Below are 12670 nucleotides of genomic sequence, written 5' to 3'. Positions count from 1 at the left end.
GCGTTACGCAGGAACAATTCAGCTGTTTTTCCTCCGCGATTGGTTGGTTCGTGGTTATTTCTGGTTAAGATACAGAACAACACTTCGAAGAAACTGTTACTAGATTGTTAGGCTGATTGTCTTCTATTGATGTTAGGGAACTCCACATTATAACAATAGTAATCATTTAAAGCCTGACGAAACGAATAGCTATTCTACAATTGTTCGCTCCTGGTACTAAACTCAACCACAAGACAACGATACAAATATTTTCCGTAATTTTTTCTACTACTTTGTAAGCTAAGCCAAAACGACGCAGTAGATATTAGTATCCGATTTGCCTCCGATTAATTTTAAAAAAAAAAAAAGGAACTAGGTTACGATGAACTACACGTCCAAGTCGGATGGGAACAAGAAATGGACTAAAGAAACAGGATAGAACCTTGCATTTAGAGGGAAAATTAAATAGGAGTGGTTTTCCGTTCAATCAGCTACCCCATTTTTCCTGTCAAAAATTCATGGTCAAGAAGATATGAATCAGTGAGAACGAAAACACATCAACTCGGTAACACGAAAATGCTCAATTACCATTAAAGGCAGTTGATTTACATGAATGTCATTGAAAGTGCATCTGCTCCAACTTTGACCTTTTAAGAGTCCATGAGTACTTGTCCTTCGGCAGCAAAAATCTTTTTCTTAAACTAACTTCTTCACCTACTGCGCAGTTTTGTGTGTGTCTTGATTATTTTCATTTTTCCGAGTTAGTGTGTTTTCGTTCTCACTGATTCATATAACATAGTCATTGAACTTTACCTACATATAACATTAAACTGGCAAAGGTTGAAAACTTCAAACCATTCAGTCTCGCTTCGAGTATGATATGACTTGATTCATTATACTACACTCGATGCAAATGATTTCAGTTTGAGCTTCTTTTTAACATTTTCTTAGCTTGAAGATTGTCAGACTTTTTGGAGAAACATTCTTAATTCCTGATACACTGGGAAAAAACGCATTGGATCTAGAGTCCAGACTCTTAAAAACATCGACAAGAAAAAATACTCTTGATTCAATCGGATTTTAGCTTAAATCAAGAACCAAGCCTCTTAATTCAAGCGGATTTCGTTTTGATTCGAGCAAAAATCCGATTGAATCAAGAGTACTTTTTCTTGTCAATGTATTCAAGAGTCAGGACTCAAGATCGAATGTGTTTTTTTTTCCTGTGTACATTTCGGAGATTCTTAGTTAGTGCGGCAACAGGAAGGCGGCAGGCGTCTCAACATCTTCGATCCCTCTTAATCACCTAAAAAAGCTCTTGACAACACGTGCGATGCTATTCTGCGGGTATATTAAAAAAGTTCTCTCCTCCGAGAGGGACAGTGTTGTAACCCGAGCTGGAAAAAGCCCGCGAGAATCAGTCCGAGACGCGCTCATCCCGGCGCGACCCGGAGTTCACGTCCCGGCGAGCCGGAGCCGGAAGGCGCGCTTTTCTGCGTGCTTCCGGAAGTGCCAACATGCAGTTCCGGCTTGTTAGGTCCTCCATTGAACGGCCATGAGATGTAAAAGCTTCCGAAAGCGCTGTTGATTTCTGGACTGAAGTGACTGCAGATTTCATACCACGCGTGGAGCGCTAGTGACGCATAAGTGGAGCGCAAAGGTCTGAAGATAGCTTTAACGAATTTTCCGGTTTATTTTTCCTCGAGAGCGCGGGAAGGCTTCCTTATTTCTCCGGGTGCAAAACTCAATCAAAATCGATTTCTTTTGATGCCTTCGTTAATATTTCACATTCCTAAGGATTTTTCCTCTGAACTATGCATGATTATCCTGAAATCCGACGATCCAGATTTCCTTATTCCACCGGGTGCAAGACTCAATAAAAATAGATTCCTTTTGATACCTTGGCTACTTTTTTTTAATTCGTAAGGATTTTTCCTCTCAACTACATGATTATCTTGAAATCCAATGATCCGGGACGTGTTCTCACAGATGAGACTAAAATGGACCAAGGGCTTTTTACCCGATTGAACTTTTGATTGGAAACACTTTTTCAACAGCAGAAGAGGGAATCCGTTCAATTTTAAATAATATTCGGTACTTATTAAGAATATAACATTTTTGATAGCTTACCGGCTTGGTTCAAGTTCAATGAATGAAAGTATGAGACGGCTTACCTGATGAAACTGCGACTGAAATCAGAGAAAAATTAAATAAATTATTAAGCTGTACACGTACCGAACACAGGAAAAATCATTTTAATGTACGTAATTTGATTCGAATCGACTTGAGGTTGAGACCTTCAGAAGTATGATATATGTTAAGTATAATTTACTCACCAATGAAACTTTCATGACGAAATTATCTTACAATTTTACCAACCGTTTTAAGAATCAGAACGTATCAGAATGCTGAAATTCGTACCTTATCTGGTGGTCCATTACATCAGCGATTCTCGAAAAAAGTAAAATAGGACAATAACTGCGAAAATCAAAACCGAAATACATGGTTTCACGATACATTTGAGGTTTCGCCCCTCGGAGCCGAATCTAGATTTCTGGAGACGGCTATCGGGCGTCGCTTGGCGGGGTCCTTCCCGGCTGCCCTTGGGCGCGGCGTCTGCATCATATTTTCCAGCCATCATCCCTCATCCCCGTCCCGCGTCGCCCGTGCAACCCTTCCGCACCTCGTCGGGCGTCGCGACGCCGCGCCGTGGCCGACTCCTCTGTTCCGTCGCCCGCGGCCACCGACGCGACGCGACGACATCCGACCGAGTTGTCGTGTCCCTGTCACTTTTCTGCTCTGTTTGCTTTCAACCCCCTCCCCCACCCCCTCACGCCGTCCTCCTCTTTCCCTCGCCCACACAAGAGCCGTCTCGGGCTCAACTTGCTGTCAGATCGTTCGCGAATAGACGGATTTTTCTTCTGAGAGAGAGGCTCAAATTGAGTCTCTCGGTTCGAAAACAAACCTTCTCAATACTAGAAAAAAAAACGCATTGGATTTAGAGTCCAGGCTCTTGAAAACATTGACAAGAAAAAATACTCTTGATTCAATCAGATTTAAGCTTAAATCAAAAGGAAATCAGCTCAAATTAAGACGCTTGGTTCTTGATTCAAGCAAAAATCCGATTGAATCAAGAGTATTTTTCCTTGTAGATGTTTTTAAGAGTCTGGACTCTAGATCCAATGTGTTTTTTTTCCAGTGAAGAAAATGATATTTTTTAGGAGACGATAAAAACAGCGAACAGCCAAAAAAAGAGCTGATTCTACGAAAACAAAAAAAAAAAACAAAAAACAAAAAAAAAAAAAAATTAACATCATATACGTTTTTGACATTGCAAATGGAATGTCAATACATTACTTTTTCCAAGTTACAAAATGCTTTCAAACTTTACGCTCACTTTTTCTATCTGTAACTTTCGAATTGCATGTGTGAAACTTCGGAGTCCTGAATTGATGCTCAAAATTAGGTCCGAAGAAGAGGAGGCTGTGTTGTTTAAAAAATATTCGCTGTTGATTATTTTTCAGCTTTTGATGAGAGATCAGCAAACGCCTATCAGTAAAGAAACACAACGAAGTCCTTTTGAGAAGTTATCGGAATATACCGAATATTCGAACCATACAACACCGCATCAAAGCCCGAGTCGGATACGATAACTCCTTCAAGACGAGTGCAGTTGGTTTGGCCCCCGTCGATTTCGGCATCAACCCTTGCCTCCCCCTCCCCCCTCCCATTCTGCTCCAAACGCGGGCGGGCGGGGGGAGGGGGCCGTGGCACGAGAGCCAGCTTTCAAAACATTTGTTTCCGCAACTTTAATTACCTTTCTTTTCCCTTTCTTGACTTTGTACGAGTTCCTCCCTCCCCCCTCACCTCGCGTTTCCACGTGTTTACCGACCTTTCGAAAATAATTTATTCCATTTTATTGGATTGTTCCTCAAAGGGAGGGGGTGTCTCGAATTCGCTGCACTCGGTTGACCCCGGCAGGGGGAATTTGTTTGTGTTTCCGCGGTTCGGAAGTCAAAATTGGAAACATAAATAAGCATGGGCCCGGTGCCTTGACAAAGTATCCGGAGGAAATTACATTCACTCGAGGGTTCATTTCGGTAAACCGGGATCTTGTAGCTTTATGGATACCTACGCGTGATGGAATTATAGCTATCACTCGCGCTGAGGGCTCGGAATACAAACATTCAAATTCATCGTAATGTTTTCTGTTCAATATGCGACGTTCGAACTCAGGCAAGACGTAACTCCGCTTGCGACTTAGGAATACTGAAAATACGACTCTGCAGACATGTATGTCTTTGTTGGGCAAGCAAACACTGGAAGGAACACTGGAACACTAGGTATTTGTAAAGAATTGATAATGGGATAATGTGTGTTCATTCTCTAGAATATGCGATGATTAAGGGTTTCTGTACATCCATATAAATAACTGATGAAAATATGAATTTTTAAAAAAAGAATTATGCAAGAAACGGTTCCGGGGTGATTAAGCTATATTTCGGAGAGTCAAAAGTGCCATAAAAGTTGTGGACAGCTTAAGTCGAGTTCCGATCTGCACTATATAGACTCGCCAGAGAACAAGCGTCTGGTGATAAATAACGGTAAATATAAGTTAGGGAGCACCTATGAGGATATAACCTGAAATTTGAAAAAGATGATGCTCAAAATTGTCGGATTTGATGGATGGTAACTTCCAAAATAATCATTAAGACAAAGTTGCCAGTTCAAAGAAGAGTTAAAATTTTGAATTTGAAGAGATCTTACCCAGGACCCAAGTAGAAAAAGTGAAGACTGAAATTATCGTCAACGATCGCTTTTGACTAGAGACGAAATTGAATATTCGAAAAGGAAGCGTGATTGTGCACACGTGTGAAATATTTTGGCGCAATTCAACAGAATTGCTCGAAGCAGATTTAAGATTTAACCGAATTACTTGTTGACCCTAGGTCTGGAATTCGGGACTGATGGAAAAGCATAGTTAATCTATTATATTATGCAGTGTTATTTATCAATGATCGAGTAAGTTCAGCAAGCTGATTTGAGTCCATCTAAGAACTTTGTATCAATGCTTCGTCCCTAACACTTTGAGAATACCGATTCAATAGCGAACACCGGAGTCATCAAAAACATCTCCAAAAGAACCTGCTGACAGGAATATGTGCATCAGCCCGGCAGGATTCGAAAAACTAATGTGCAGCTTAGTAAAACAAAAACAGAGCCTAACTAAAAATATAACTTCACACGAAGCAGCTGTGAAAATATCTTGGAGGAGAAGGGGGTAAAAAAGCCCGGGACCAAATGAGAGGACGAGATCCAACTTCACACCAGAGGTGCTGGAGTGGAAGGGGGAGGGGGGAGGGGGGCTGTTTGAAAAATGGCCTAAAAATCTACGGCCGAGCGCCAAATTCGCGGCCAAAGACGGCGCGTGGCCGCATCGGAAGGTGCCTTAATAGTGGGAGATGAATCAAACCAGGAACGCGGCCGGAAAAAAGAAAAAAATAGACGGCGAAACAAAATGACAATTAAATCGAGCGAACAGGCTCGTTCATATTTTCTGATGGTGTAGGATGCGCTTGTGTCGCGCTGAAATGAATTGGACACTGTTGCCACACTGTGCTCGATAAGAACTCTCAAAAATGAGTAGAATGTAGAATGGTTGATACTTGAAGGGAATCAGAGGATACCACATCGGCTCACTGGAGATCAAAATTTCCTCTTCTAAAGATGCACGCAGACGACAAATCAACATAAAGTGAAATTACTTGCCCACTGCCAAAATTTACCATTTAATAGTCCAGGCGCCTGGTAGCTAAAAATGAGGCTACCTGGAATTTTGGGTACACAGCGATTTTTTTGGCTTACTTTATGTTTTTTGGGTCGCTGAATCCGAATCTGAAGTTTCCGCACGCGTATCTGGTGAGCATTTTCCGCTATTTTGAAAAAATGGCCTAAAAAGGCCTTTTTTTGCGGTTTTTTTGATATAGCGGCTACGGATGAGGAAAAGTCCCGGATTTAGCTAATGTTTTGAATAGCTGACATAATTTGGAAGAAAATGGTGTATACATATGTTAGGTTTGCTTAAAAATTGAGGAAGATACAGCATCGTGAACATCGCGCCTATTCACGTTTTCGCGGCGCACCCGTTAACGCGTGATCCGGCTCGCCGCGGTCAGCTAAGTTCCGAAGCGTTCCAAAGTTCCGAGATCCGAGGTTCCTCAATTTTTGAGCAAACCTAGCATATTCATATACCATTTTCTTCCAAATTTTGTCAGCTATTCAAAACATTAGCTAAATCCGGGACTTTTCCTCATCCGTAGCCGCTATATCAAAAAAACCGCAAAAAAAGGCCTTTTTAGGCCATTTTTTCAAAATAGCGGAAAATGCTCACCAGATACGCGTGCGGAAACTTCAGATTCGGATTCAGCGACCCAAAAAACATAAAGTAGGCCAAAAAAATCGCTGTGTACCCAAACTGCAAATTGGCGGTTGATGTCGATAACTTCTCTCGTCCAAAAGGTTTTCACCGAAAGAAAAGGATGCTGATTTAACATTCTGGTTGTAAAAAAGGGTGCAACAACTCACAAAACGCTGAATTAACCGCCCCAGTGTTAGTTTTACATCTTGATACTGCTAAAGTAACTGTCGTAGCGGTTAATTCAGCATTTTGTGAGTTGTCGCACACTTTTTTACATCCAGAATGTTAAATCAGCATCTCTTTTTTTTCGGTGTTGCGTTTGTTTACATTTGAACCAAGGATTCGATATTATACCGAATGAAGTAGCCGCTTAATCAGTCTCTTAGTTAAAACCACACATGATACACATTGTGGTCTCGGGCAAGGATTTTGCTGTGGAAAAAGTTATTAATTGACTAAAACGGCAACCCTGAATTCGCACGGCGCCCGCACATTTAAAACTCTCCGCCCGATCCATCTTCATACTCGAGCGGACGAGATACGGGAAAATAACTTTGGAGAAGTTGGCTGTACCGGCAGTAGAGGGGGAGGGGGGAGAGGCCGAGGAATCAGTGTTTTTTTGAAATATGTCATCCAATTTATTTCGTGTTTATGAAACCGCGACCTGAGCCCTCTCGTCAACGGCGGGATCACCTCCCCGCAGCCGCGAGACACCCGGAAGCAGCATCAATCATACGCATCAAATGCCCGGAAAATTCGCGTCCGAGTTGCCAGAATGCTGCGAAAATCGGAATTTACACCATCGAACACGACAAGGAAAGAACGAATTTTTACGTGATCTGACAACCGAAGAGTTACCCACCTGGACGATCCCGCGGTTCAACCACCGAAGGGGGCTTGCAGTCTTCAGGCGAGGAAAAGGAAAAACTCGCAGTTTCCCAGATGAAGGAAGAATGTAACTAATTTGAAACGTTAGCAAATTTCCGATCGCAAATCGTATTTTTACTCGAAAACTGTTGGAAATTTCTGACTGTGAGTAGGCTCTCTTTTTGATTGGACGCAAAAATCAGCAATATTTTGGAAACACAGTGAAAAGTCATATTCTTATAATAAAAAATGTATCGTTTTAACAATTCTGCAACTCTTTAATGGAGTTATACGTTCTTTTATCCGGGCAACGATGAACTAGAAACTTTCGAAGTCTGCAAGCTTTCTTGCCTGGGACTGAGCCGATAAAACGGATCTTTAGTATGGATGGTGAATCTGCAGAGATGCGTATCTCTGTTTGCGGCGCTGCAGACTTCCTGTCGTACTTCATTCTCAGCATGGAAAGCTACTGAACGTCTTTTTTGAGAATTTCAGTGATTTTTTGTCTCTTCATGAAGAGTATTCTGTGAAAATTTCAAGTCATAATGTTGGTTCAGTCTTCTTTTATGATATAAAATGGACCACGTTTAGCAGAAAGGAACCAAGTCACAACAGCTATTGTCAAATTTAACTGAGAAATTTAATGTTTTACAAGGGAACGTTTAGCGCGGATTCTTTTGAAAATTTTAAGAATTTGCTTCGTAATATACAGAAAATTCGATTAAATTAGCACAAAAATCTGCACAGCCGTTTTCTCGTACAAAATCAGATTGCCCAATTAAATTTAGCTTGGTTCCTTTCTGCTAAACACGGTCCAAATAGGAACAGAAATTTCGAAACACCGCGACCGAGATAAGCAGTTTTGCAGTTTCACCCTCGATGTCTCGAGGACAGAAATAAGTTGATTTGATATCGAAGTAAAGAAATACGTAAAGTCGTACTAAATTCGCCGTTGCGAGAATTTCTGCATGGTGGCAGATGATAAGTAAGTCTAGATCTACGCGTTCCTCGGCGCAAAGCTGTTGTGAGACAAATACAGAGTGCGTGCGAAATATTCAAAGCTCAATTCACTCGGGTTCTGCTTGTCACCCTCTTCCACTCGTCCTGAAATAGTAACGGTAATCACCGTAAATCCCCTGAAATTAGAAAACAAGAAGCCCTTTAGCGAGAGCGGCGCAGGAAATTCAATTTCCGAAAGATGCGGTTCTTGCGCTGTCCGCCGCGTTGCCGAAATTCCGTCGCTGCGAGCAACGAGATTATTATCTGCTAGACGGTCTCATCGAAAGAGAGATACTTAATGGGCCTGTTGCATGCAAGAGATACAGCCGTGCGAATAGACTTTTTAGAGGTTAAATGACACGAAAATTACGATGGTCACATTAAAAAAGTCTGAAATACACTCCTTACTGCGCAATTTGTGTTGTTAGGAACGCGCTTTTTCAAATTTCCCGCGTCTGGGGGCAGTTTTCTAACGGAAACAATTAACGGCAACTCGCGGCTATTTCCGGTCAACTAAAACTGACAACATAACCTAAAAATCGGAGCTCGTGACATCGTGAAATGAAATGTAGAAGGATTGCGTTGGATATTTAAAAGTTGATCGATTTGGTTACCGCATAAAGCGTATATGGACCACTGTAGGAGATCACGTTGGGTTTGTAAACAAACTGAAGGAAAAAATAACAACAACAACAACGACTCGGCATCTTCCGGAAATCACCGAGCCCGCCGTTTGCTCGTTTCCGGTGATTAGAAAACTGCCCCCAGACGCGGGAAATTTGAAAAAGCGCGTTCCTAACAACGCAAATTGCGCAGTAAGGAGTGTATTTCAGACTTTTTTAATGTGACCATCGTAATTTTCGTGTCATTTAACCTCTAAAAAGTCTATTCGCGCGGCTGTATCTCTTGCATGCAACAGGCCCATTGAAGGACTTTCCGTCATGCAGAAGTCGCAGTGATGTACGTTTGGATACTTTTAGAAGATACTTAATATTGTTATGATAAAGAAAAAAAAAATCATTGCTTTCACACAGCTTATGATTAATTCCAAGTTCCAACTCCTTTCCTGGTCATAGTTCATCTTCATTTTGCAATAAAATACTACCATTTCTGGCTCATCTGCACGGAGAAAACAACTTCGTGCGTGGGACCCGAAGTTCAGGTCATATGGATCTCTGAGGTTTTCGGATCACGTATCTAAAAACTTGAGGTCCAGCTGCCGAAGTTTGGGTCAGACATCTGAAGTACTTCGGGTCACACGTCTGAAGTGCTCCGGAACTTACCGAAGTGCCTCGATGTCTGACCCGAATTACAGCAGCTTGATCTCAAGTTTTCGGATGCGTGATCAGAAAACTTCAGAGATCCATATGACCTCAACTTCGGGTCCCATGTGCGAAGTTTTTTTCTCCGTGTGGAAAATCACCTGTCTGCCTAGGAAAACTAATCGCATACACGTTGTTTCTTAAATTGACCAGAGGTAGTAGTTCCTAAATGAAAAATGTAGTCCAATTACAGCTTTAGGTATTTTTACGGTAGAAATAACTTAGGCTCTGGCATCGATACAGTGGAAACGAAAAACTTGGGTCTGCAGCGATGAGATTTTAACTTACGGCTAAAAACATAGAGAGGATCTTTGTTTTGAGACTGATGTTAGAATTAACCATGCGAAGGTTCGAAACGTAACTTCAGTCTATGTATATTAAAGTAGAGAGGAAACGCACTGTTACATGCACTTGACCCCGTAATGTATTGAAACTATCGTTACTCTCAGTGCAATCATTTTCTACAGTGCGGAAAAAGAGAACTGAAGCGCTTGAAATTATCGATTTACGAGCGCCGAAGTGACAGCGCGGCTCTCGTCGCCGACAGCGCGGGGTGGAGGAGTTATTTTTAACTTTTCAGCACACATAATTTTATTAAAACAATCCCGCACCTCCGAAAAAGCTTGTTTGTGAGCTCGATTCTGAGGGTGCGCGGCCCTGAGCGGAGGGGGCGAGATCCATCAACCCCTGGTTACAACGTAATTTACATCCCCGTGTTCGGGGGGCTCTTTTATCAGTGTCTCGCAGATTCCGAGGTGGGACCAGGGGTGGCGCGGCGGCCCCGGTCCCTTTTCCGCTCAAAGCCGGCAGCTGGGCTCGGCCATCCCTTGGGTTGCAACATTTTCTCGAGAATCAGTCAACAGATTTCTCCCTAAATCAGATACTCTTGATTTCCTTCCTACTATTGGTCCAACCCTGATTGACGCTAGAGTCCCTGTTATACTGAGAGTCAAGACAACACTCCGACAACCATCAGGCCTTCACCGATCCACCGCGAATAAAGATTGGGCACAGAAATTGCAGCAACTATGATTTCGTAATCTTGATCGGCTCATTCTCAAACTTCTCTCTCTCCGTTCCCTTTTCTCATTCCGTATTTGACTTAGTTCTTGCATAAATTACTCATTTTTGTGGACGCTCATTTCAGATTATAGCATCTTGTTGCAATCGGCAAAACATGAGTGAATCTTTATTGCCGTTTGGTGACACGTGTAGTGCCTAAATTACGGCCTAACCCATCATGAAATGCGATTCACATTGTCCTTGACTCTCAGCTATACAGGGACTCTAATTGACGCTAAAACTGTTTCCGATTTTACTCCGGATTTAATTCTGCAAGTGCGCGGCAAATTAGGATCCGGCCTAAAATGCAATACAAACCAGCAACAAATGGACTACATTTTGTAATAGGGAACTACAATTTCCGGGGGTCTACTTAGAGGAAATGAGGGAAGACCAACTTCCTGAAGAGCTCCGAGAGGATAGGGGACTTTGGCGGCTAGGAGTCGCAGAGCGTCAAAGAGCGCTGTAAAAGCGGTCTCTATCTTTATCTATAACTACTTCTCTACAACTACAATAAGCGAATTTTCGCGATCGAATATCATTCACCGTTGAATGATATTCGACTTCTTCGTTGGTCTCACCAGAGACCGTTGAAATCCATCAATTTGAAATTTCGAATTCACCTCGGGACTTGAATTCGATTTTTGAATTGATGCAATCGATGTCAGAAACTTCATCTCTCACCAAAATTTTTGTTCCGTCATCTCTATCTGTTGTTGTGTTTTGTCAATTCAAGTCTGGTGTTTTCGCAATTTCTGTGTTTTAGTGTTTCGTCTTTTCTTATTTTCTTCTTAATTTCATTTAGGAAAAAAATCTGAGCTCTGATTGGCTCCTGACATCACCGATCATCGGCATCACTCAGCAGTCAGCACTGATCAATTCGTTTGATGAATGACATTCGATCGCGAAAATTCGCTTAATTTATCGGCACAGGGAAACCTACCGGCACATATGTTGTTCCTAAAATGAGTCTGAAAGTAGTTCCTTACTGCAAAATGTAGTCCATGAAAGAGATCAGTTTTTCACCCTTATCAGTTAATTTTCTGAGTTTTTCTCAGATGGACTCATGCATGTTGCATTTTGATACAATTAGTGGCATTCAGTTCTTACAATATCATTCAATTATCAACTACTGAGGACGAATAGTTGAGGAAAACCTAACTATAGGTTAAAGGTCTGTTGAAATAATTATTGGCAGAAATATTGTTTAGACATCGGTTACGTCGATTCAAAAAGTTCGTTTCAGTGTCACCTTCGAAATTTTCTGAGATTTTTCTAGCAACTCAAAGGAAAAATCGCATAATGAAACCATTCAATCTGATATCATCGCATTCTAGATTCTAAACATAATCAATTTCACATTTCAGTTCGTTTACCACACGCGAGAGGACGATACAAAATCACGCTAAAGCTTCTGCGGTACACGCTGCCGACAGTGCAGTGCGTGAGGCTTCACCAAAGGATGATGGTGGAAGGTAGAAACAGGAGAGAGGCACGGGAGGGGTTGCGTTCCCTCGGGACGAGTTGGAGACGTCTCAAAAGTTGGAAGCCGAGGACCACTCGACTGAGAGTTGGAGGTGAGTAGAGTCTCATCATCAAAGGGACGTCATGATCGAGGAGTAAAGGGATTCTCCGAGCCACCACTCGTGTCGGCACTGTCCCTGTTGTCAAGTGAGGGTCCGGCATCTTCATCGGGATATCTTATACATTCCGGTGACGTGCGAACGTTTACACCTGCAGAAACGAATTTTTTCACCGGGGATAATGAGGAGGTCTGAGAGGAAAGGAGTCTCGCTAGTGGTTTCAGAGGAGTTGGTGAGTAAATTACTCATGTATTCCAGCGGGCTGATTATGGAAATTTATAAATAAAGCTATAGACGACAAGAAAAAGGGATACGGCGGACCTTTTCTGCTATGCTAACCCACAGCATGATGCCATATGAAGGAAAAACTGCTGATACATCAATCCGAACACTGGAAAAAAACCACATTGGATCTAGAGTCCAGACTCTTGAAAACATTGACA

At 42.1% G+C, this 12670-nt stretch overlaps 1 long non-coding RNA gene across 3 annotated transcripts in view; it reads right to left on the bottom strand.

Annotated features, from left to right (window-relative positions):
* LOC140224256 (uncharacterized) overlaps nt 1-12670 on the bottom strand; it is a 147185-nt gene that overhangs the window by 100409 nt on the left and 34106 nt on the right. Inside the window, exon 3 of one of the 3 annotated variants that reach the window (XR_011899556.1) lies at nt 1843-2165. The exons of the other annotated variants lie outside the window; for them this stretch is intronic. This is a non-coding gene — a long non-coding RNA (uncharacterized lncRNA). Of the gene's footprint in view, nt 1-1842; nt 2166-12670 lie in introns of those variants that run through there. 3 annotated transcript variants of the gene reach the window in all.

This window comes from Bemisia tabaci, chromosome 3 (assembly GCF_918797505.1).
Source record: "Bemisia tabaci chromosome 3, PGI_BMITA_v3".
Taxonomy (NCBI): domain Eukaryota; kingdom Metazoa; phylum Arthropoda; class Insecta; order Hemiptera; family Aleyrodidae; genus Bemisia; species Bemisia tabaci.
Note: the sequence above shows the minus strand (reverse complement) of the source record. Positions and strands in the feature narration are given on the sequence as shown.